General features: G+C 44.7%; 1 protein-coding gene and 1 pseudogene across 3 annotated transcripts in view; both read right to left on the bottom strand.

The window, feature by feature from the left end:
* LOC105476614 (fucosyltransferase 10) overlaps window positions 1–23,596 on the bottom strand; it is a 102,667-nt gene that overhangs the window by 59,833 nt on the left and 19,238 nt on the right. The window lies entirely within an intron of this gene.
* LOC139355875 (RNA-binding protein 4 pseudogene) lies at window positions 8,552–22,460 on the bottom strand (annotated as a pseudogene).

Raw genomic sequence — 23,596 nt, 5'->3', positions numbered from 1 at the left:
GGGCTCAAGTGATCCTCCTTCCTCAGCCTTCTGAGTAGCTAGGACTACATGTTCGTGCCACTATGCTCAGCTAATATTTCAAATTTGTTATAGAAATAGGGTCTCACTATGTTGCCCAGGCTAGTCTTGAACTCCTGGGCTTAAGTGATCCTCCTGCCTCCATCTCCCAAAGTGTTGAGATTACAGGTGTCAGTTACCATTCCTGGCCCAATTCTTGCAGTTTTTGACTCTCACAGGCATGCCATATAGAACTTGGACATTTCAAATTCTGAGTCATTGTTGACAATCAGAGATTATATGCTGTTAGCTTAAAATGCAACATTTTATATTTATGTTAATAAATTTCCCACAAGCCAAATCTAAAAACAAGGATAACAGTTTCTAGTATAGATTTTGAATCTACCAATAGGGCACATAACTGAGAAGGGTCTGTTTCTCTTTAGGCACAGCAAGTAAAAAAAAAAAAAGAGCCATTTCTGGCCAGGGGCGGTGGCTCACACCTATAATCCTAGCACTATGGGAGGCCGAAGCGGGTGGATCATTTGAGGTTAGGAGTTCAAGACCAGCCTGGCCAAAGTGGCAAAACCCTATCTCTACTAAAAATATATAAATTAGTTGGGTGTGGTGGTACATGCCTGTAATCCCAGCTACTCAGGAAACTGAGGCAGGAGAATGGCTTGAACCCACAAGGTGGAGGTTGCAGTGAGCTGAGATCGCATCACTGCACTACAGCCTGGGCAACAGAGAAAGACTCCATTTCAAAAAAAAAAGAGTCATTACTAAAATCTTTAAAAAGTCACCAAAGTATATGAGAAAGAACATGGGTTTTTCAGTCACGGGAATTGGGGTAAAAACTGAGTTTAGCCAGAATATGATTTGGGCAAATTACTGTAACTCTCTGAGCCATGACCCTTATCTTTCATATAAGGAAAATACTGGCCATATTGGACTCCTTTGTGCCTGCAACACAGAAGCTACTTAGGAAATGTTAGTTTCCATCCCTCTCTACTTCTTCCCTGTGTCCCAGAGCCCAATCTCACTGGTCCTATGTCCTGTGCAAGGGATAGGAGCACTACCCACCTGCCATGCAGAAGCTTCCAAAATGAAGCTGCTACCAGCAAGAAGTAATTGTTCTCTGCTCTTCCTATCGCACGTCTGTCTGCATCGTTAGGGCTTTCAGGTATACTGGGACAGGATGCTTTCCAACCCTCGAAAGGCCTAGAGAGAAGCAGGATGCCCGGCCACAGACTGAGTACCACTCACAGCTGAGATCCCTTTCCAGCTAACTCCAGCTCGGAGTTCCTCCCTTTCACTCCATTTTTCTCTTGGATAATCCCCGTTCTTTTGCTTCTTGGATCCCCCTTCGACATTCTGCCCTCTCCTCCACTCCGGATTAAACAGCCTGACAAACTGGATTTGCTAACCCAAAAATCAAAGCAGAGGCCTCTACTCTGGCAGCTCTCTGCTGCCCCCTCTTGTCGCCAAATGGAATAGGTCACTGCTCTTGCCACAAAAATCTCATTTCACGTTTCAGGAACTTGCAGCACTTATTATGGTCGGGGCCAGGCATTGTGCTAGGTATTAGAGATTCAACAGTGAGCAAAATAAGCAAAATCAGAAAATGCCTTGTTCTCATGGAGCTTACACTGCAGTGAAAAAGGCAGGCGTTAAACAAATAATCATATTAGTGAGTATAATATCAGAACTCAAAAGTGTGATTAAATGCTGAGAGGCCGGGTGGTGGCTCACACCTGTAATCCCAGCACTTTGGGAGGCCCAGAAGGGAGGATGGATGGAGGTCATGAGTTCAAGACCAGCCTGGGCAACACAGTGAGACTCAATGCCTACAAAAACATTTTTTTAATTAAGGCATGGTGGTGCACGTCTCTAGTCCTAGCTAATTGGAAGCTGAGACAAGAGGATTGCTTGAAACCAGGAGTTCCAGGCTGCAGTGAGCTACAATCATACCACTGCACTCCAGCCTGGGCAACAGAACAAAATCCTGTCTCTTAAAAAAAATAATTTTTTTTAAATAAATGCTATGAGAGCCTATAATATGGAATCTGACCTTGTCAGGTCAAAGAAGTCTTCTTGGAGGTGGTGGTTAAGGCTGAAACTGAAGGATGAGTGGAATAAACAGAAAAAATGAGGAGAAGGAAAAAGTCCAGAGGGGGAAGCAGCTTGAGTATAAGGTCTAGGGTAGGAGGAGCATGTTAGGATGTTAGGAGGGAAACAAAGAAAATCGGTGTAGCCAGAGGAAGGGAGAGGGTGGAGGAAGGAGCAGCAGAAGGGGCTCAGTGGGCCAGGCATGGTGCCTCACGCCTGTAATCCCAGCACTTTGGGAGGCTGAGGTGGGCGGATCACTTGAGGTCAGGAGTTCAACACCAGCCTGGCCAACATGGTGAAACCCCCATGTCTACCCAAAAAATACAAAAATTAGCCATGCCTGGTGGTACATGCCTGTGGTCTCAGCTACTCAAGAGGCTGAGGCAGGAGAATCACTTGAACGCTGGAGGCGGAGGTTTCAGTGAGCCAAGACTGCACCACTGCACTCCAGCCTGGGTGATAGAGCAAGACTCCGTCGCAAAAAAAAAAAAAAAAGGGGGTCTCGGTGGATGCAGGTGGGTAAATGGTGAATGAGAGGCTACTATAGTGACCCAAGTAAGAAGTAGTTTAGATTCAAGATGTTAAGGCAGAGCTTGAAAGAAGTGAAAAGATTTAGAAAAAAAGAATTCGAAAATTTTTTAGTTACTTAATAAATATATTCCAAAGAATTTTATGATAGATTGGAAACCCACCAAAGGTAAAGGGAGGGAAGGCTCCAAGGATGAATACTAGTTTCTTGGTTTGCGTAGCAGATGGGGACTGCAACCACTATCTGGGTTTGGTGGTAACTGTGTGATCCATAAATTGGACAGCAAGCAGCTAACAGGTTATCCCCATATGGGACTCAGAAGAGAGGTCTGGAGTGAAGATGTGAGTGCCTGTGCAAGCTGCAAAAGGGCTGCCAGCCGGGGTGGTGGGGGAGATTGCTAAGCCAATAGTTCTCAACACTGAGTGGGACCTCGAGGGGGCTTTTTGGAATTTTACAGGGTGGGGGAAATGAGGACGGGTGTCTCACAGCAATTTGGGACTGCTACTGCCATTCAGTGGGAGAAGACTAGGAATGCCAGACATCTTGCAAAGCACAGCACAGTTCACAGAGAAGAAACGTCCCATGTCCCATAGCCCCCTACATGCCCAAGCATATAAATATTGAAATACTTATTTAATATAAATTATTTCCCTTTATATTACAGATAGGGCATTATATATACAAATTGTTACAAGAGGCGGGCATTTAGGCTAAGAGGATTGTGAATTGGTTGGGTACAGTAGATCACACCTGCAATCCCAGCACTTTGGAAGGCTAAAGTGGGTAAATTGCTTGAGCTCAGAAATTCAAGACGAGCCTGAGCAACATGGTAAAACCCCATTTCTACAAAAAATACAAAACTTAGCAGGGCATGGTGGCACACTCCTGTGGTCCCAGCTACTTGGAAAGCTGAAGTAAGATCGCTGGATCCTGGGAAGTCGAGGCTGCAGTGGGCCATGATCATGCCACTGCACTCCAGTCTAGTGACAGATGGAGATCCTATCTCAAAAAAAAAAAAAAAAAAAAAAAGGCTGGGTGCAGTGGCTCACACCTGTAATCCCAGCACTTTGGGAGGCCAAGGCAGGCGGTTCACCTGAGGTCAGGAGTTCGAGACCCACCTGGCCAACATGGTGAAACCCCATCGATACAAAAACTAAGAAAATTAGCTGGGTGTGGCGGCACCCATCTTTAGTCCTGGCTACTTTGGAGGCTGAGGCGGGAGGATCGCTTGAGTCTGGGAGGCGGACGTTGCAGTGAGCTGAGATGGCACCACTGCACTCCAGCCTAGGCGACAGGGTGAGCCTCCATCTCAAAAAAAAAAAAAAAAAAGGATTGTGAACCACCGGTCCAGGAGGAGTCTAAAGTGAGAACCATAAAATGCCTTGGATTGAGTCTTGATGAATTGCCACATCCAAAGGCAAGACAGAGTGGCCTTGCAAGGGCAGATGATGAAGAAAAACAGAAATGCTGGGTTACAGAAGCAAAGATATTTCAAGAAGAAAGGCATAGTTAATGATATCAAGTATTGCTAAGAAGTCAAATAGGATGAGAACTAAAAAATACCTGCATTTTATTTAGCAATATGGAGGATTTGGCAACAGGGAGGTGGTTGATAATTCACCCAGAGCTCTTTCAGTGGAGGAATGGCCCAGAGCCCGAGTCGAGAGTTGAGAAGTAAGAAATAGCAAGAGAGTCAGGCACAATGGCTCACGCCTGTCATCCCAGCATTTTGGGATGCCGAGGCAGAAGAATCAGTTGATGGCAGGAGTTCAAGACCAGTCTGGGCAACATATCGAGACCCCATCGCTATAAAAAATTTAAAAATAAAAAATTAGCCAGGCATGGTGGCATGTGCCTGCAGTGGCAGCCATTTGGGAGGCTAAGGCAGGAGGATCACTTGAGCCCTGGACCTGGGAGGCTTGGGCTTGGGAGGCTTCAGTGAGCCATGATTGCACCACAGCACTCCAGCCTGGCAACAGACTAAGACCCTGTCTCACCAAAAAAAAAAAAAAAAAAAAAAAAAACAGAAAAGAAGTGGAGTGAGAAGACAGAGATGCTATGATATAGTTCTCAGGGAAGTGAGGTTCTACAGTAGGAATGATGGAGGAGGTGAGAAGATAAATAGGAGGTTGTTCTTCTGTTTAAGGGAGAGATTTGTCTACATAGGTTTGCTTACATGACCTTCATCCCTCCAACGGAAACTGATGACCTGGCTCCCTCCATTCAGGGGAGCTTAAGCTGGCTGAAGTTGGTAAAAGAAGAAGAGAAGAAGCTGGGATCATGGGCAGCCCCTGATGCTGGGGCCCAGAATCAGACCCCCCCCCCTCCATTCACAGAATGTGATATTTTAGAGAGCCCATAAAATTCACCTTATTGGATTACATGAAGTTAAGTTCAAGTTTGTGAGTTCTGACTTGATCCCTCACATTCTAGGTTCCTATGAGCAGGTAAACAGGCAAGGGAGTAGCAGAGACTGTCCTAACTCATCCCGATGTCAAAGACAAAAAGGAGGTTGTTTAAAAAATATATACTATCTCAGCTGGCGGTGACTCACATCTATAATCCTAGCACTTTGGGATGCCACAGCAAGAGGATCACTTGAGGCCAGGAGTTCAAGACCAGCCTGGGCAACAAAATGAGACCCTATCTGCTAAAAAAATAAAAATAAAAAATAAAAATAAAAATAAATAAAAATATATAGCCGCCGGGCATGATGGTGCACTCCTATAGTTTTTTTTTTTTTTTTAGACGGAGTTTCGCTCTTGTTGCCCAGGCTGGAGTGCAATGGCACAACCTTGGCTCACTGCAACCTCTGCCTCCCGGGTTCAAGCAATTCTCCTGCCTCAACCTCCTGAGTGGCTGGGATTATGCCACCATGCCCAGCTAATTTTGTATTTTTAGTAGAGATGGGGTTTCTCCATGTTGGTCAGGCTGGTCTTGAACTCCCGACCTCAGATGATCCACCTGCCTCGGCCTCCCAAAGTGCTGGGATTACAGGTATGAGCCACCGAGCCCGGCCTACTCCTGTAGTCTTGAACTACTCAGGAGACTGAGGTGAGAGGATCACCAGAGCTCAGGAACTTGAAGCTGCAGTGAGCCGTGATTGCACCACTGCACTCCAGCCTTGGCAACAGAGTGAGACTCTGTCTCAAAAATCAATCAATTAATTAATTTAATTTAATTAAAAACACTATCCAGACGTTCATCAGGCCACATGTTTAAGATCAGTGAAATTTATAAATGTTATACCTCAATTTAAAGCTTGTTTTAAAACACCACTCTCGGTAAACATGCCCCAACTTTAGATACAATGTGTCCCTGAAGAGCTTTTTTTTTTTTTTTTTTTTTTTTTTTTGAGACAGAGTTTCACTCTTGTTGCCCAGGCTGGGCAACTGCAGCCACTGCCTCCCGGGTTCAAGCAATTCTCCTGCCTCAGCCTCCTTAGTAACTGGGATTACAGGCACCAGGCACCACGCCCAGCTAATTTTTTGTATTTTTAGTAGAGATGGAGTTTCACCATGTTGGCCAGGCTTGTCTCGAACTCCTGGCCTGATGTGATCCACTCGCCTCAGCCTCCGAAAGTGCTGGGATTACAGGCGTGAGACACCATGCCTGGCCTGAAGATCACTTCTTAAGGGGATTATAGATATAAAGTAGACTCTACCTGTATATGAAGTATTACCTATCTCGTGGTCAGTATTGAATGAGTAGGAAAATGTGAAGTAGTGAAAAATGAGGACTGTCTCTACTTCATTTTGATGTTAAATATTTTTAGAAAAGTGTTGACTATAAGCTATGAGGCTCACAGTGATCTTGTCTAAATAGCTGGAGAGACTTTAGGAATGACAGCACAGTGAAGACACAAAGAAGCTGTAGGAAAAAGTAATTGTTCATTGACAAGGCTGCAAAATTTGCTCACCTAGCACTCAGTGTTGCAGAGGAAGTGAAGTATATCTTCTCTGTAACTAATCCAGTTATTCTCATGAGTCCCCATCCACTGGGCATACAAAAGTAAAACAACAGATTCAATCCGATCTAAGGCAAAACCTTAAAACTGATCTCAGGTAACATTCACTCTAAGTAAAAATGGCTGCCTTTCAGATTTCCCAGGTCCTACCTCCCTCCCCAGCTTTCTTCCATGACTACATTTGCCAGGGGAAAGGAGGGCCTGGAAGCCATGTAATGTCTGTCCTCTGATTTCTCCGACCTCAGAATGCTGAAGTCGGCACCTGGCGTCCTTGTGATCTGGCCCCTAGGGACCGTCTCAGGGCCTGGGGGATGTTCCACTGAGGACTCAGCCCCACTCAGGGCTCACAAGGGTACCTTCTCTGGAATAACCACATAATTTATGGTATAACTGAGACAAGTTGGTACAACTGTATGGTATGGTACAACTGTACAAGTGTGCTAGTTGTACCATAAATTATATGGTTATTACAGAGAGTATCAGTGACAGAGGGTACCAACTGCAGAGAAGCGTACGACAGCAGGTGAAAGCCGGGCTGTCCTGAGCAAACAAGCATACAGCCCCCTGCAGAGGAATCGCTGCCACACAGTCTGCCCAGGCTTTGGCCCAGGTGCTCATTTTATAACTTCACTTTAAGCAGAACATCTAACGTGGGAACAAAGGGGCTTGGTGAGCAGCCAGACATGGTGGCACACACCTGCCATCCCAGCTACTTGAAGGGCTGAGATGGGAGGATCAAGAACAGCCTGGGTAACGTAGGACACCTTGTCTCTTAAAAACAAAAACAAAAAAGGCCCAGGTGTGGTGGCTCACGCCTGTAATCTCAGCATTTTGAGAGGCCAAGGTGGGCAGATCACCTGAGGTAGGGAGTTCAAGACCAGCCTACCAACATGGAGAAACCGTGTCTCTACTAAAAATACAAAATTAGCTGGGCATGGTGGCACATGCCTGTAATCCCAGCTACTTGGGAGGCTAAGGCCGGAGAATCACTTGAACCCAGGAGGCAGAGGTTGCAGTGAGCCAAGATCGCGCCATTGCATTCCAGCCTGGGCAACAAGAACGAAACTCTGTCTCAAAAAAAGAAAATAATTATCTTGCTATAACCAGTAATTACAAAGAAAAAAATTTTTAAAAACCAAAAGATTGGAAAGCAGACCACAAGCCCACTGCCTGCCCAGCCAATCTATCAAAATAACTAGTTTATCTCAAAACCTGTTGTCTTTATGGTTTCCTCAACTTAACACAACATTTCTAAAATCTTGTCTTCAAAAGTTATCCCCAAAGCAAGATTTGGGGTTGGCAAGAGCAAATATAAAGACTGATCTCGGCCTGGCGTGATGGCTCACGCCTATAATCCCAGCGCTTTGGGAGGCCAAGGTGGGCAGGTCACAAGGTCAAGAAATCAAGACCATCCTGACCAACATGGTGAAACCCCATCTCAACTAAAAAATATAAAAATTAGCCATGTGTGGTAGTGCATGCCTGTAGTCCCAGCTACTTGGGAGGCTGAGGCAGGAGAATCACTTGAACCCGGGAGGCAGAGGTTGCAGTGAGCCGAGATCTCGCCACTACACTCCAGCCTGGTGACAGAGCGAGACTCCGTCTCAAAAGGAAAAAAGAGGCCGGGCGCGGTGGCTCAAGCCTGTAATCCCAGCACTTTGGGAGGCCGAGACGGGCGGATCACGAGGTCAGGAGATCGAGACCATCCTGGCTAACACGGTGAAACCCCGTCTCTACTAAAAAATACAAAAAACTAGCCGGGCGAAGTGGCGGGCGCCTGTAGTCCCAGCTACTTGGGAGGCTGAGGCAGGAGAATGGCGTGAACCCGGGAGGCGGAGCTTGCAGTGAGCTGAGATCCGGCCACTGCACTCCAGCCTGGGCGACAGAGCATGACTCCGTCTCAAAAAAAAAAAAAGGAAAAAAGAAAAAAAAAAAAAACTGACCTTCCTCATCTCCTCTCTCCTGCTTCTCTTCCCAACACCTAAGACTAAAAGACATAAGGCTGTCTCCCCTTCCTTCAACCATGGAGTGTCAAGGCTCCTGACCAAGCTGTCACCACTGGAAGCAACACGCTCTCAACAGGAGAAATCTAAGCACTGAGTGTTCCAGTCTTCATTCTTATTATGTTAAAGGAGGAACTAAAGAAATTTTTTAAATCCCTTCAAGAGAATAGTCTGACTTTAGACTCTTATTATTTTATAGGAAAGACCCTATTATGAATGTCAAAACTGAATATGAATGTCAAACTTTTCTCCTGCAATAGTCCTATTCTCCCCAAAATAGATGGATGCTTTAGACTAACAAAGGAGATGGTAACCCATTCAAGAGAAGAAGAAGAAAAGCTTTTTCCCCCACAAAACCATCTTGATTAGTACAGCTTTTAAATACATTTGCTGTGGTTTGAATGTGTCTCCCAAAAAGCATGTGTTGGAAACTTAATCCCCAACACAACAGTGTTGGGGGGTGTGGCCTAATGGGAGGTGGTTAGATCATGAGGGCTCCACCCTCTGAATGGATTAATGCCGATGATAAAAGGGCTTGAGGCTATGAGTCCAACTTCTTGCTCTCTCACTCTTTTTGGCATCTTCCACCATGGGATGACACAGCAAGAAGGACCTCGCCAAGTGATGACCCCTTCCATCTTAGACTTCCCAGCCCCCAGAACCATGAGCCAATAAATTTCTGTTGCATATTAATTACCCAGTCTCCAGTATTCTGTTACAGTAGCACAAAACAGGCTAAGACAATATTATAATCCTATTGCCACTGCTCTTTAACTTTGTACAGCAGTTCATCTGAACAAACGTATGATGCTAAGTCACAGAATACAACTTACTGGGCATCCACCCTGCCCCAGGCAATATGTTGTATACTCTACATGAATTATACTCGAACCATACAAAAACCCTAAAGAAAAAAATGGTTTTATATTTTCATTTTACAAATAAGAAAAGAAGCTTAAAGATATTAAGTAATGATGCCAATGTCAGAGATCTAACATGTGGTGATGAATTCAGCCCAATATTTACTGCAGTACTCTCGGACCCAAGGTCTTTCCATTACTCCAGTTTTTCAAGCAATTCAGGGTAGAGAGTTTAGTTATAACATGCCTCACATCACCCCTCTCCCTGCCAAAGAAGTCACTATTATCTCTGCAAAGTATGGAAATGTATAAAACTAGATCTGCCATTGTTCATAAAGACAGAAGTTGTTTCTGTCAAACTGAGTATGTAATCTTTGTTTGACTAATGTAAATCAACTTTGGCTTCTTTCTTCCAAGGAATAATACAGTATAAAATAGAGCATGTGGGGCGTTACAAAGAAGATATGTACTTTCTATAATTCATGGCAGATGCATGAAGCAATTGAGGGGGAGGGCAGATGGAGGAAAGGGAGGAAGAGACAGTGACAAAAAGCTGAGCAAGAAAAGGTACAGGAGGTATGGGTGTATGCAACCAATGACGAGGAGAAACACTTGATCTTAACTAAAATGAAAAAAATAATAATAATAACGGGCCGGGCAGGGTGATTCATGCCTGTAATCCCAGCACTTTGGGAAGCCGAGACAGGCGGATCACTTGAGGCCAGGAGCTCGAGGCCAGCCTGGCCAAGGTGGTGAAACCCTATCCCTACTAAAAATACAAAAATTCGCTGAGCATGGTGGTGGGCACCTGTAATCCCAGCTACTCAGGAGAGTGAAGCAAAAGAATCACTTGAACCCAGGAGACAGAGGTTGCAGTGAGCCGGGATTGCACCACTGCACCCTAGCCTGGATGACAGAGTGACTCTGTCTCAAAAAAAAAAGAAAAAAAAAAGGCTCCAGTTTATACATAAGCCTAGCAAACTTTCCCATGTGCCAAAACTCATCACCCTCTACTCCACCAACGCCATTACCAACCCCCATTTCACACCCAGGCTGTGACTGAGAAAATCTATGACTTGTATGAGCATAATGGTGTCCTGGCACCAAATGTCATTATTACCCTTGGAAGACAGAGCACTGGCTAGGGAGATCAATGTTACAGGATGAGCAAAAGCCAAAGTAACTTGTTTGCCCCAAAAAAAAAAAAAATCAAAAATGGTCCTTTCATCTTTATGCCTTCAACTCCTCTCAATCTTTTGGTAACTTAACCAGGGGTGCTTGGAAAACCAAATTTAGAGGCTGAAAGTAGGAAACCTGGGAATTTAGAGTGTGATTGTTTCCCTTTGCTTCAAACTATGGGACAATTTGACTAGGAAGGTTGCAAACTGCTGAACATCATGTATGAAAATAAAAACTAGTGTTTAGTTACCTTGAGAAAAAAGGGAATATGGACCACCCAAGCCAATCACGTGTCAAAGACTTGAGAAAAACCAGGAGTTTTACAGTTATTGCTCACAGAAGAAATTTAAAGACATCATTTCATTTATTTTTTTTTTCTTTTGAGACAGAGTTTTGTTCTTATTGCCCAGGCTGGAATGCAATGGCAGGATCTCGGCTCACCGCAACCTCCGCCTCCTGGGTTCAAGCAATTCTCCTGCCTTAGCCTCCTGAGTAGCTGGGATTACAGGCATGCACCACCACACTTGGCTAATTTTGTATTTTTAGTAGAGACGGGGTTTCTCCACGTTGGTCAGGCTGGTCTCGAACTCCTGACCTCAGGTGATCTGTCGCCTCAGCCTCCCAAACTGCTGGGATTACAGGAGTGAGCTACCATACCCTGCCAACGACATCGTTTTAAAGAAAACTAGGACTACTTGTATACTGTGTGGCAGACAACTAACTCAGATGACCCCAGAGCCCCATCAGCCTCAAGAGTTTTATGGTTTTATGGCAACATGCACACTTACCCTTGGAAAGTGTGCATTCTGGGTCTGTGTGGGCCTGGGTGGAGATAGTAGAGAAGGATTTCAAAGTCACCCCTACTGGATCCATGCTTTTGCTCAGCATCAGCTAAGTACCTCATTCAAAGCAGAGACCAATCGCTTTCACACTTTCAGATATCACCAGATGCCATATTAGTCCAATAATTAAGTGCTCCTCAAAGACTAATCATGCCCATGTGGCTAAAAGTGTACTCTAGGTGGCCAGGCACGGTGGCTCACACCTGTAATCCCAGCACTTTGGGGGGCCAAGGCAGGCAGATCACTTGAGGCCAGGAGTTCAAGACCAGCCTGGCCAATATGGTGAGACCCAGTGTCTACCAAAAAATACAAAAATTAGCCAGGCACAGTGGCACAAGTGCCTGTAGTCCCAGTCATGTGAGAGGTTGAGGCACAAGAATCGCTTGAACCTGGGAGGTGGAGGTTGCAGTGAGCTGAGACTGAGTCCCTGCACTCTAGCCTGGGCAACAGAGCAAGACTCTGTTTCAAAAAAAAAAAAAAAGAATACCCTAATTGCATAATTCCTTTGAAGGAATCATCAAAATTCACATTCTTGATTACAAACAATTTTCCAATTTCAACACAAAACATTCCTGGAAACTTTTGTTACAGGGCTGATGTATTAAAGAGGATTATATATTTCCAAAGGCATAATGCTGTAATTGGATTTTTTTTTTTTTTTACCAATCAAAGCTAACACCAAATAAATAATAGGCATATAGGAGCAATAACAAAAGATAAAGCCAAAGATACATCTACAAATTCCCATGATGAAGCTTAGAGATTTTATATTTAGTCATAAATCTTAGCAGTGGAAACCACCTAAGAGATCTTCTAGGAGCTGTCCCCAACACATTCCCTCTGAGGGACCACACCATTATCTCCTGGGAAGCTTCATAAAGAGCACAGATTTTGGGACCTGGCACAGTGACTCACACCTATAATCCTAGCACTTTGGAGGCTGCAGTGGACAGATATCTTGAGCCCAGGAGTTTGAGACCAGCCTGAGCAACATAGTAAGACGCTGTCTCTATTTAAAAAGTAAAATACAGCCAGGCACGGTGGCTCACGCCTGTAATCCCAGCACTTTGGGAGGCCGAGGTAGGCAGATCACATGAGGTCTGGAGTTCGAGACCAGCCTGGTTAACATGGTGAAACCCCATCTCTACTAAAAATTAGCCAGGCGTGGTGGGCACGTGTAATCCCAGCTACTCGGGAGGCTGAGGCAGAAGAATTGCTTGAACCTGGGAGGTGGAGGTTCCAGTGAGCCAAGATCACGCCACTATATTCCAACCTGGGCAACAACAGTGAGACTCCGCCTCAAAAAAAAAAAACAAGTAAAATATAAAGTAAAAATAAAAAACAACACAAGTTCCCAGGCCTCATTCCTATTGGTACGGGTAGGAAACAAAATGCTGTCTCTTAATTTTTCCAGGTGATTCACATGTACATTTAGATTTAGGAATGCTAGATTGGTTATGTGAATTGTTCACAGTTACATGACTAGTATTAGAGCTGGATCTCAAACCTAGATATTCTGACTTCCAAATCAATGCTCTTTCCACATCAGAGTGCCTGCTATACGGAAATCCCAAATATGCTGCTTTATATATAAAGGCCTGAATATACTAAACATTATAGTGCTAGAATACATTAAAATGTGCAACCAAATAGAAATATTTAGCTATCAAAAAGCTATTAAAATATTTTAACTAATTCCACATGCATTTTTTAATATAAAAGAATTTTCAGGATAAACAAAATAATCAAGGTCTAAGTAAGCTCTTCAAAGGACATTTGCACTGCTCCTTTAAATTTTGATAAATTTCCTTGTAGCATAAAGAAGTACTTAAAATCATTCATTGAGGCCAGGCACAGTGACTCACACCTGTAATACCACACTTTGGGAGGCCGAGGCAAGTAGAACACCTGAGGTCAGGAGTTCGAGACCAGCCTGACCAACATGGCAAAACCCCATCTCTACCAAAAATACAAAAAGTAACCGGGCGTGGTGGCACACACCTATAATCCCAGCTACTCAGGAGGCTGAGGCAGGAGAACCACTTGAACGCAGGAGGCAGAAGTTGCAGTGAGCCGAGATCACAACACTGCACTTCAGCCTGGGCAATGGAGTGAGGATCAGTCTCAAAAAAAAAAAAAAAAAAAAAAATTATTCATTAATCATTCTTTTCAAAAATAGCCCTGCAGAGTCTGGGCAACATAGGAAGACTTTATCTCTACGAAAACTAAATTTGAGGCTGGGTGCAGTGGCTCACACCTGTTATCCCAGCACTTTGGCAGGATGAGGCAGGTGGATTACCTGAGGTCAGGAGTTTAAGACCAGCCTGGCCAACATGGTGAAACCCCATCTCTACTAAAAATACAAAAACTAGCCGGGCGTGGTGGCGGTGTCTATAATCCCAGCTACTCGGGAGGCTGAGGCAGAAGAATCACTTGAACCCAGGAGGCGAAGATTGCAGTGAGCCAAGATAGCACCACTGTACTCCAGCTTGGGTGACAGAGCAAGATTCAGTCTCCAAAAAAAAAAAAAACTAAATTTGAAAAATTAACGAGGCATGGTGGTATGTATCTGTGGTACCAGATACTCAGGAGAATGAAGTGGGAGGATCACTTGGGCCTAGGAGGTCTAGGCTGCAGTGAGCTGAGATTGTGTCACTGCACTCTAGCCTGGGCAACAGAGCAAGACACTGTCTCAAAAAATAAATAAATAAATAAATAAATAAATAAATAAATAAATAAATAAAATAAAAAGCCAGGCGCGGTAGCTCATGCCTGTAATCCTAGCACTTTTGGAGGCCGAGGCAGGCACATCATGAGGTCAGAAGATTGAGACCAGCCTGGCCAACATGGTGAAACCCCATCTCTACTAAAAATAACAAAACTTAGCTGAGTGTGGTGGCGCATGCCTGTAATCCCAGCTACTCGGGAGGCTGAGGCAGGAGAATGACTTGAATCTGGGAGGCAGAGGTTGCAGTGAGCCAAGATCACACCACTGCACTCCAGCCTGGGCAACAGAGCAAGACTCCATCTCAAAAACAAAGAAAAACAGAAGTTTCCCTGCAGCAGGTCCACATTAAGCATTTTACTTATAGGACCCTCTTGAATCTGATTCTCTTATTCATCTTGTCTTTGCTCTTCCTAGCTTTGTTTTCTCTCCATCCCTCACCAAGACACCCCTCCTACTGCCATATTCCCAACGTGTGGAGGAGAAAGGAAGTCCCAGACGGCATGATGGAAAGGCCAGCTAATGGGAAGGCCACTGATTCCTCTTTCATGACCCTGCTACTTAGGACCTAGAGTTTAACGCAGCTCCGTGGGTTCTTTAAAAACAAACCAAGTAAGCATAAAAGCTACTTGATTCCTTTTTCCCCTTCCCATGATCACTCGTGGCCTCCTGTAGAACTGGAGAGAGCTCCTGCGCAGGGCACTAGACCTTGGCTTTCGGTGCAGTGCTGCTGATGATTCCAGGAGGACCACCTGGAATCAGCTATGGCCCCAGAAAGGAGGTTCCAACCCTCCCCAGAGCAAGGCTCACTGATGTGCACCTCCACTCCTGCTAAAGCCACTGCAGGGCAGCTCCTCGCTACCTGGGGGCTCCCACATCACCTAACAGGGCCTTGCCGCCTCCTGGGGTCTTCCCTGCCACTGCCACCAGATAACAAGAGGCTGGCTGGGCACACACGCAGGTGCACTGGCTCGCTGGCTAGTGCTGCAGACACTGTCACTGGCTCTAGTTTTCCCAGTGGCTGTCCAAGAAACAAACTAACATGACCCAGAGTGCTGGGGAAACCTTTGATCAATCACAAACAGGAAGGAGACAGGGAGGAACTGAAAAATATTTTCTTATTCATTCCTCCCTATCCAAGACATGTTTCCTTTCCAGAGACTTCTCACGACTATGCTTCCTGGTGAAACTGCCATCTACATGCTCTTTTCTTTTAATATTTTGCCCATAATTTATTCATATCTTGCTTAATTTTATTTAGTTTTTAATTTTTTTTTTTTTTTTTAGATGGAGTCTCGCTCTGTCACCCAGGCTGGAGGGCAGTGGCGCGGTCTCAGCTCACTGCAACCTCCACCTCCCAGGTTCAACTGATTCTTCTGCCTCAGCCTCCCGAGTAACGGGGACTACAGGCATGCACCACCACATCTGATTAATTTTTGTATCTTTAGCAGAGACAGGGTTTCACCATATTGGCCAGACTGGTCTCGAACTCCTGACCTCATGATCTGCCCACCTCGGCCTCCCAAAGGGCTGGGATTACAGGCATGAGCCACGGCGCCCGGCCAATTTTCTTTTTTTTTTTTCTTTTTTTTTTTTTTTTTTTGAGATGGAGTCTTACTCTGTCACCCAGGCTAGAGTGCAGTGTTGTGATCTCCGCTCACTGCAACCTCCACCTCCCGGTTCATGTGATCCTCCTGCCTCAGCCTCCAGAGTAGCTGGGATTACAGGCGTGCACCACCACTCCAGGACAATTTTGGTATTTTTAGTAGAGATGGGGTTGCACCATGCTGGCCAGGCTGTTCTCGTACTCCTGACCTCCAGTGATCTACCTGCCTCAGCCTCCCAAAGAGCTGGGATTACAGACCTAAGTCACCATACCTGGCCTAATTTTGTTTTTATATAATTTTTTTCAATTTTTTTTTAAGTTGAAAAACCATTTATTTCACCGTAAAGAAAAAAAGTGATCCAACTCTATAGATCTAGCCTTTGGACCAAAAAAAGACCCAGGGGGCAGTGAGACCCTCGCCAGGGTCATTCCCAAATCCAACAGCCACAGGAGGCAGGGAGGAGACAGCACGGCCCCCACCACAGTTTCTGCACACAACGAGGCCTGCTGGGAGAATAGAACATGAATGGGAAGCTACAGAAGTATTGAAGGACAGAAGAACAGGAAAATGGGCAGAAGAGGAAAGGAAAGGAAGAGCAGGTCTCAACTTAGCAAGGTAAATTAAGGTCCACGGTTCCTGAGGGACTGAACGCACCGAGCCGAGAACGTCTCGGAGACTGGGTACCACTAAGGGTGTGTATTCTCATGCACGATCACAGCTCGGAATTTCAACCCACACACATCCCACCGTGAAACTCTGTGTTATCAAGACCCCTGATGGCCGCCACTGAATCCTCTGCCCACATGCAACTTGGTTGAGGTTTTGCTCTTATTCTTGCTGGCTTCCATGTTGATCTTTACCCCATGAAGCTTGTAATGGTGCATTACAAGCATCTTCCTCTGCAGTTTTGGCATCTTCCTCTGCAGTTTTATCTTTTATGTGCACAAAGCCTAATTCTTAATGATGCTACATTCCAGCACCTTCCCATACTGCTCGAAGAGTGAGCGAATCTCCCGCTCTGTCGCCTCCCGGGGCAGGTTTCTGATGAACAGCTTCACCATCCCGACAGCAGCCAGCACAGAAATTAGCAGGGCCTCCTCCTCGAGGCGCAGACGCTTCTGACTAAACGCTGAAATGGCGGCCAATTTTCTTCAACTTTTATTTTAGAATCAGGAGGTCCATGTGCATGATGCTGAAGTTTACGGTATGAATGATCTCGTTACCCAGGTACTGAACGTGGTAGTACCCAACAGCTTTTCAACCTTTCCCCCCTCCCTCCTTCTCCCCTCTAATAGTCCCCAGTGTCTATTGCTGCCATCTTTATGTCCCTGCCTACCCAATGTTAAGAGTTCCCACTTCTAAGAGAGAACATGTGGTATCTGCTCCTACATTAATTCTGATTCACTTAGGATAATGGCCTCCAGCTACAGCTGCATTCATGTTGCTGCAGAGGACATGATTTTGTTATTTTTTCTGGCTGTGTAGTATTCCATGGTGTATATGAAGATTTTCTTTATCCAATCTGCCATTGATGGGCACCTGGATTGATTCCATGTCTTTGCTCTTGTGAACAGTGCTATGACGAACATGCGAGTGCATTACATCCTTTCTCTTCCTTTCCAGCATCACTTCCCTTTCCCCCTCACTCTTGCTTCCCTAGCACTGTACCCATAATGGAGCTCGAACTCCCCTAGCTAAGACAGAGGAAACTGAAGCATCAGTCACATAGCAGAGGTTCAGTTAAAATTTAAAAAAAAAAAAATTAATAAAAATAAAAACACAAAAGCATACTGCCAGCTTTCAAGACACTTTTACTGGAGGGGGAAAAAAACCTTATAAATGCCTCTAGATGTTTTTCTTCTAGATTTACTAATTAAATGGCTTCATCAGTTAAAAAAGGAGTCTGAAGGCAGGACATGGTGGCTCACACCTGTAATCCCAGCACTGTAGGAGGCTGAGGCAGGCAGATCACGTGGAGTCAGGAGTTCGAGACCAGCCTGGCCAACAGTGTGAAACCCTGTCTCTATTAAAAACACAAAAATTAGCTGGACATTGTGGCGCATGCCTGTAGTCCCAGCTACCTGGGAGGCTGAGGCAAGAGAATCGCTTGAACCGGGGAGGGAGAGGTTGCAGTAAGCCAAGATTGTGCCACTGGGTGGCACTATCACTAGCCTGGGTGACAGAGTGAGATTCCATCTTAAAAAAAAAAAAAAAAAAAAAAAGAGTGTAAGAAATTTGTATTTACATTTTTAGACATAAAGTTTTGGGCTGTGAATTATATGACTGCCTACCAGTTGCATACTTAAATTTTTTCACAGGCCCTCCATGCAACCGAAATATATAGTTATCAATGATTTGATGTCAAATTTAGACACTTGTACTCAGGAAGGTAAAATATGTAGATATCAATTACCTTAAAGATTAAATATTTATATGCCTATGGAAGCAAAATATTTTGTGATCAATAATTTACTGACGTTTTTATACCCGTCAGGAAGGAAATTAATAATTGCATTTATGTTTTTTATGCATCACAGTTGCATTAAATTGATAACATGAGGTTCAACAAAGCATCTGAAAAGTCAAGGGGTTAAATAAATAAGCACAGTTAATTCTCTCTATATATACATATACACACATATATATAAAGTGTATATATACATATATACACGTGTGTGTGTGTGTGTGTATATATATATATACCTGTATTTATGAAAACAGATACCATTAAGTCATCAGCAAGACATAGTCTGGCCAGATGCAGTGGCTCATGCCTGTAATCCCAGTACCGTGGGAGGCCAAGGTAGGAGGATCGTTTGAGCCCAGAAGTTTAAGACCAGCCTGGGCAACATAGGGAGATCCTGTCTCTACAAAAAAATTTAAAAATTAGCCAGGTGTGGTGGCGCATGCCAGTAGTCCCAGGAATGCACCACTCAGGAGGCTGAGGCAGGAGGACTGCTTGAGCACAGGAGGTTGAAACTGCAGTGAGCATTGTTTGCACCATTGCACTCCAAACTGGACAACAGAGCAAGACCCTGTTCCTCTCCGACACTGTACTAGTCCGTTTTCACACTGCTGATAAAGACAAACTCGAGACTGGGTAATTTATAAAGAAAAAGAGGTTTAATAGACTTACAGTTCCACATGACTGGGGAGGCCTCACAATCATGGTGGAAGGCGAAAGGCACATCTTACATGGTGGCAGGCAAGAGAATGAGAGCCAAGTGAAAGGGGTGAATGAGAGCCATGCAAAACGGGAAGCAGACAGGAGAGAATGAGAGCCCTTATAAAATCATCAGACCTTGTGAGATTTATTCACTATCATAAGAACAGTCTGGGGGAAACTGCTCCCATGATTCAATTATCTCCCACTGGGTCTTTTCCACAACATGTGGGAATTATGGGAGCTACAATTCAAGATGAGATTTGGGTGGAGACATAGCCAAACCATAGCACCCACAAAAAAGACATAGTATCTATCTTCAAATCACATCTCAAAGCTACCACTTTCTTCTCCTCTGCATCTCACCCTAATCCAGGACACCATCATTTCCACTTATTGAATAGAAACTGTGTTTTGCAGCTGGGCACAGTGGCTCACACCTGTAATCCCACCACTTTGGGAGGCCAAGGCGGGTAGATCACTTCAGGTCAGGAATTCAAGACTAGCGTGGCCAACATGTTGAAGCCCCATCTCTACTAAAAATACAAAAAATTAGCTGGGCATGGTGGTGTGTGCCTGTAATGCCAGCTACTCGAGAGGCTGAGGCAGGAGAATCACTTGAGAATCACTCCCGGGAGGCGGAGGTTACAGCGAGCTGAGATCACGCCACCGCATTCCAGCCTGAACAACAGACAACAGAGTGAGACTTAGTCTCAAAAAAAAAAAAAGAAAGAAAGAAAGAAACTGTGCGTTGTTTCCATGTTCCCATTCTAATCAGTTCTCTGTGGAGAAGTCAGAGGGATCTTTTAAAAGCATAAATCAGAATCAAACAAAATAAAAATCAGATCATATTACCCCTGCTTAAAACCTCCTGATATTTTTCCCAAGGCACTCAGAATATATCCAAACTTCGGCCAGGCGCGGTGGCTTATGCCTGTAATCCCAGCACTTTGGGAGGCCAAGGTGTGTAGATCACAAGGTCAGGAATTCAAGACCAGCCCGGCCAAGATGGTGAAACCCTGTCTCTACTAAAAATACAAAAAATTAGCCGGGCGTGGTGGCAGGCACCTGTAAACCCGGCTACTCGGGAGGCTGAGGCAGGAGAATTGCTTGAACTCGGTAGGCAGAGGTTGCAGTGAGCCAAGATCTCGCCACTGCATTCCAGCCTGGGCGACAGAGTGAGACTTCGTCTCAAAAAAAAAAAAAAAAAAAGAGTATTTCCAAACTTCCCACTGTCTGATGAAACCCTGATGGCCTGGCTCCTGACTCCCATTCAAACCTTATCTTATGCTGTCTTCTTTCTCTTCCTTCCACCTTCAAACTGCTTTCTCTTCAAGTCTCTGCCTCAAATGTTAGGTCCTCAGAGAGGCCTCCCTGATCACTCTGTCTAAAGTTAAAATGCAACAGAACCTGATGGCTCACACCTGTAATCCCAGCACTTTGGAAGGCTGAGGCAGGAGGATCACTTGAGCTCAGGAGTTCAAAACCAGCTAAGGTAACATATTGAGACCATGTCTCTGTGAAAAATTAAAAATTAGCCAAGCATGGTGGCATGTGCCTGTAGTCCTAGCTACTCAGGAGGCTGGGGCAGGAGGATTTCTTGAGCCTGGGAGTTCCAGGCAGCAGTGAGCTATCATCATGCCACAGCACTCCAGTCTGGGCAACTGAGCAAGACCCTCTCTCAAAAAACTAATTAATTAATTGATTAAAGTCAAAATGCTCATCTCTATCTGGTGGCATGCTGTATACATATCTCATAAGCTCCATAAGGGCAGAGCCTGTTTTGTTTGCCACTATAACTCCCTGCACCTAACCCATAATACGTTTCTAGATACCAATCGTATAAATGAATAAACAAAAGACTCTGACAGTAGCAAGGGATACATCCTGAGACACCCTCAAATTATCCTAAATTCAAATATTATAGCATATGATTTCTTCAAAAAAAATGGAGTCACGTGAACCATTTCACACGGATGCAAACCATCAAGTTAGTCCAATGTTCTACAATTTAATCTATTTAAACTGCTATCTGCTGCCTAATAAACTGCTGTTTTAAAACACTTGACTTTTGTCTTCATTTCCATTATCAGTACATGTATTTGCCTTCCTTTCTTCTGAGGGGTCATTTTCTCCACTAAGAAGCAAAATTTTTAATATTTCAAGGGAGTTCCAACATATGCAAAAAGTATATAACACAAAGCTGGTTGAGAGACAGACACCGGTTCTCAACAGTGGGCAAGTGACTCTCTGGCACCCACATTCCTTAAAGGCCAGGGGATTCGAATCTGTTCCCTAGAACAATCTAGATAAGATAGATCAAACTACAACTGTAAAATCTGTAAAATAAAATATAAATAAATAAATGGTTCTGGCCGGGCACAGTGGCTCACACCTATAATCCCAGCACTTTGGTAGGCCAAGGTGGGCGGATCACATGAGGTGAGGAGTTCCTAACCAGCATGGCAAACATGTTGAAACCCCATCACTACTAAAAATACAAAAATTAACCAGGCATGGTGGTGCACGCCTATAATCTCAGCTACTCTGGAGGCTAAGGCAGGAGAATCACTTGAACCCGGGAAGTGGAGGTGGCAGTGAGCCAAGATCACCCTGCTGCACTCCAGCTTGGACAACAGAGCAAGACTCCATCTCAAAAAAAAAAAAAAAAATGCAAGTTTAAATTGTTTTAATATTTTTTCCTCCTTTTTTTTTTTTTTTTTTTTGAGACAAGGTCTAGCTCTATTGACCAGGCTGGAGTGCAGTGGTACAATCTTGGCTCACTGCAACCTCTGCCTCTGAGGCTCAAGCAATCCTCCCACCTCAGCCTCTGGAATAGCCAGGACTATAGGCGTGTACCACCACGTCCAGCTAATTTTTGTACTTTTTGTAGTGATAGGGTTTCCATATGTTGCCCAGGCTGGCCTCAAACTCATGAGCTCAACCGATCTGCCCTCCCCAGCCTCCCAAAGTGCTCGGATAACAGGCATGAGCCACTGCACCCAGCCTTGTTTTAATTTTTGAGAGCAAAGAAAAACAAAACAATTAAAGCTACATGGTTTTATTCTGCATGCCTATGAGATACAATTGTCTGCTCTGCAGAATGGAGCTGCCAGCACATCTCAGAGGATTTCTGTGGGTCAGAGAATATGCCTAGACCTGGATGGGGGCCATCAATTCCATCGGCCTCAATTGCTGTAGCTGCAGTAGTGAAATCTGTGCCCTGCCTCCCAACGCCAGCCAGAAGGGAAGCCAGACAGGTTTGGGCACCTGTCACTTCTTTTTTCTTCTTTTTTGAGACGGAGTCTTGCTCTGTCACCCAGCCTGGAGTGCAGTGGCATGATCTTGGCTTACCACAACCTCCGCCTCCCAGATTCAAGCGATTCGCCTGACTCAGCCTCCTGAGTAGCTGGGATTACAGGCGTGCACCACCATGCCCAGCTAATTTTTGTTTTGTTTTGTTTTTTTGTTTTGTTTTGTTTTTTTGTTTTTTGGTTTTTTTTTAGTAGAAATGGGTTTCACCATTTTGACCAGGCTTATCTCGAACTCCTGACCTTGTGATCTGCCTGCCTCAGCCTCCCAAAGTGCTGGAATTACAGGCGTTAGCCACCGCGCCCAACCTCATGTGTCACTTTTTTTTTTTTTTTTGAGATGGAGTCTCGCTCTGTTGCCCAGGCTGGAGGGCAGTGGTGCAATCTCAGCCCACTGCAAGCTCCACCTCCCGGGTTCACACCATTCTCCCGCCTCAGCCTCCTGAATAGCTAGGACTACAGGCACCCGCCACCACGCCCAGCTAATTTTTTTTTTTTTTTGTATTTTTAGTTACAGACGGGGTTCCACCATGTTAGCCAGGATGGTCTCAATCTCCTGACCTTGTGATCCACCCGCCTCAGTCTCCCAAAGTGCTGGGATTACAGGTGTGAGCGACCACGCCCGGCCTCATCTGTCACTTCTTAACCAAAAAAAAAAAAAAGGGCTACCGGATTTTCAGCCACTTTTTTTTTTTTTTGAGATGAGGTTCTATGTTGCTCAGGCTGGTCTTGAATTCTTGAGCTCAGCAATCTGCTCGCCTTGGCCTCTTAAAGTGCTGGGATTATAGGCATGAGTCACCATTCCTGGCAAGACATTAATATTTCCTATACCTACAATACTTATTTCCTTTCATGAAAAGATGACATATCAACAACATCTGATTTTTAATCTTTCCAGCTAAAAATGTAAGTTAATAAGGTTTTGCTAGATTTAGTTTGGTGTAAGGACACGGGCTTTGGTGAGTCCCATGATGTTCAGCAACATGGCAAGACTCCATTTCTACTAAAATACAAACATTAGCCAGGTGTGGTGGTGTATGCCTATAGTCCCAGCTACACAGGAGGCTGAGGTGGGGGGATCAGCTGAGCCTGAGAGGCAGAAGGTGCAATGAGCCAAGATCGCACCACTGCACTGCAGCTTAGGTGACTGAGCCAGACCCTACCCGTGAAAAAGAAAAGAAAGAAAGAATTAATGTCTTTTACATAATTAAAATTTCCCAAAAGTTATCTTATGAAACAAAGAAGCCTAGGAATTGCATAATTCATTAATAATTTTTTACCACCTTTCTGTGTAACTATCTCCT

Source organism: Macaca nemestrina, chromosome 8 (assembly GCF_043159975.1).
Source record: "Macaca nemestrina isolate mMacNem1 chromosome 8, mMacNem.hap1, whole genome shotgun sequence".
Taxonomy (NCBI): Eukaryota; Metazoa; Chordata; class Mammalia; order Primates; family Cercopithecidae; genus Macaca; species Macaca nemestrina.
The sequence above is the reverse complement of the archived record's forward strand: the minus strand, read 5'-3'. Positions and strand labels throughout refer to the sequence as shown.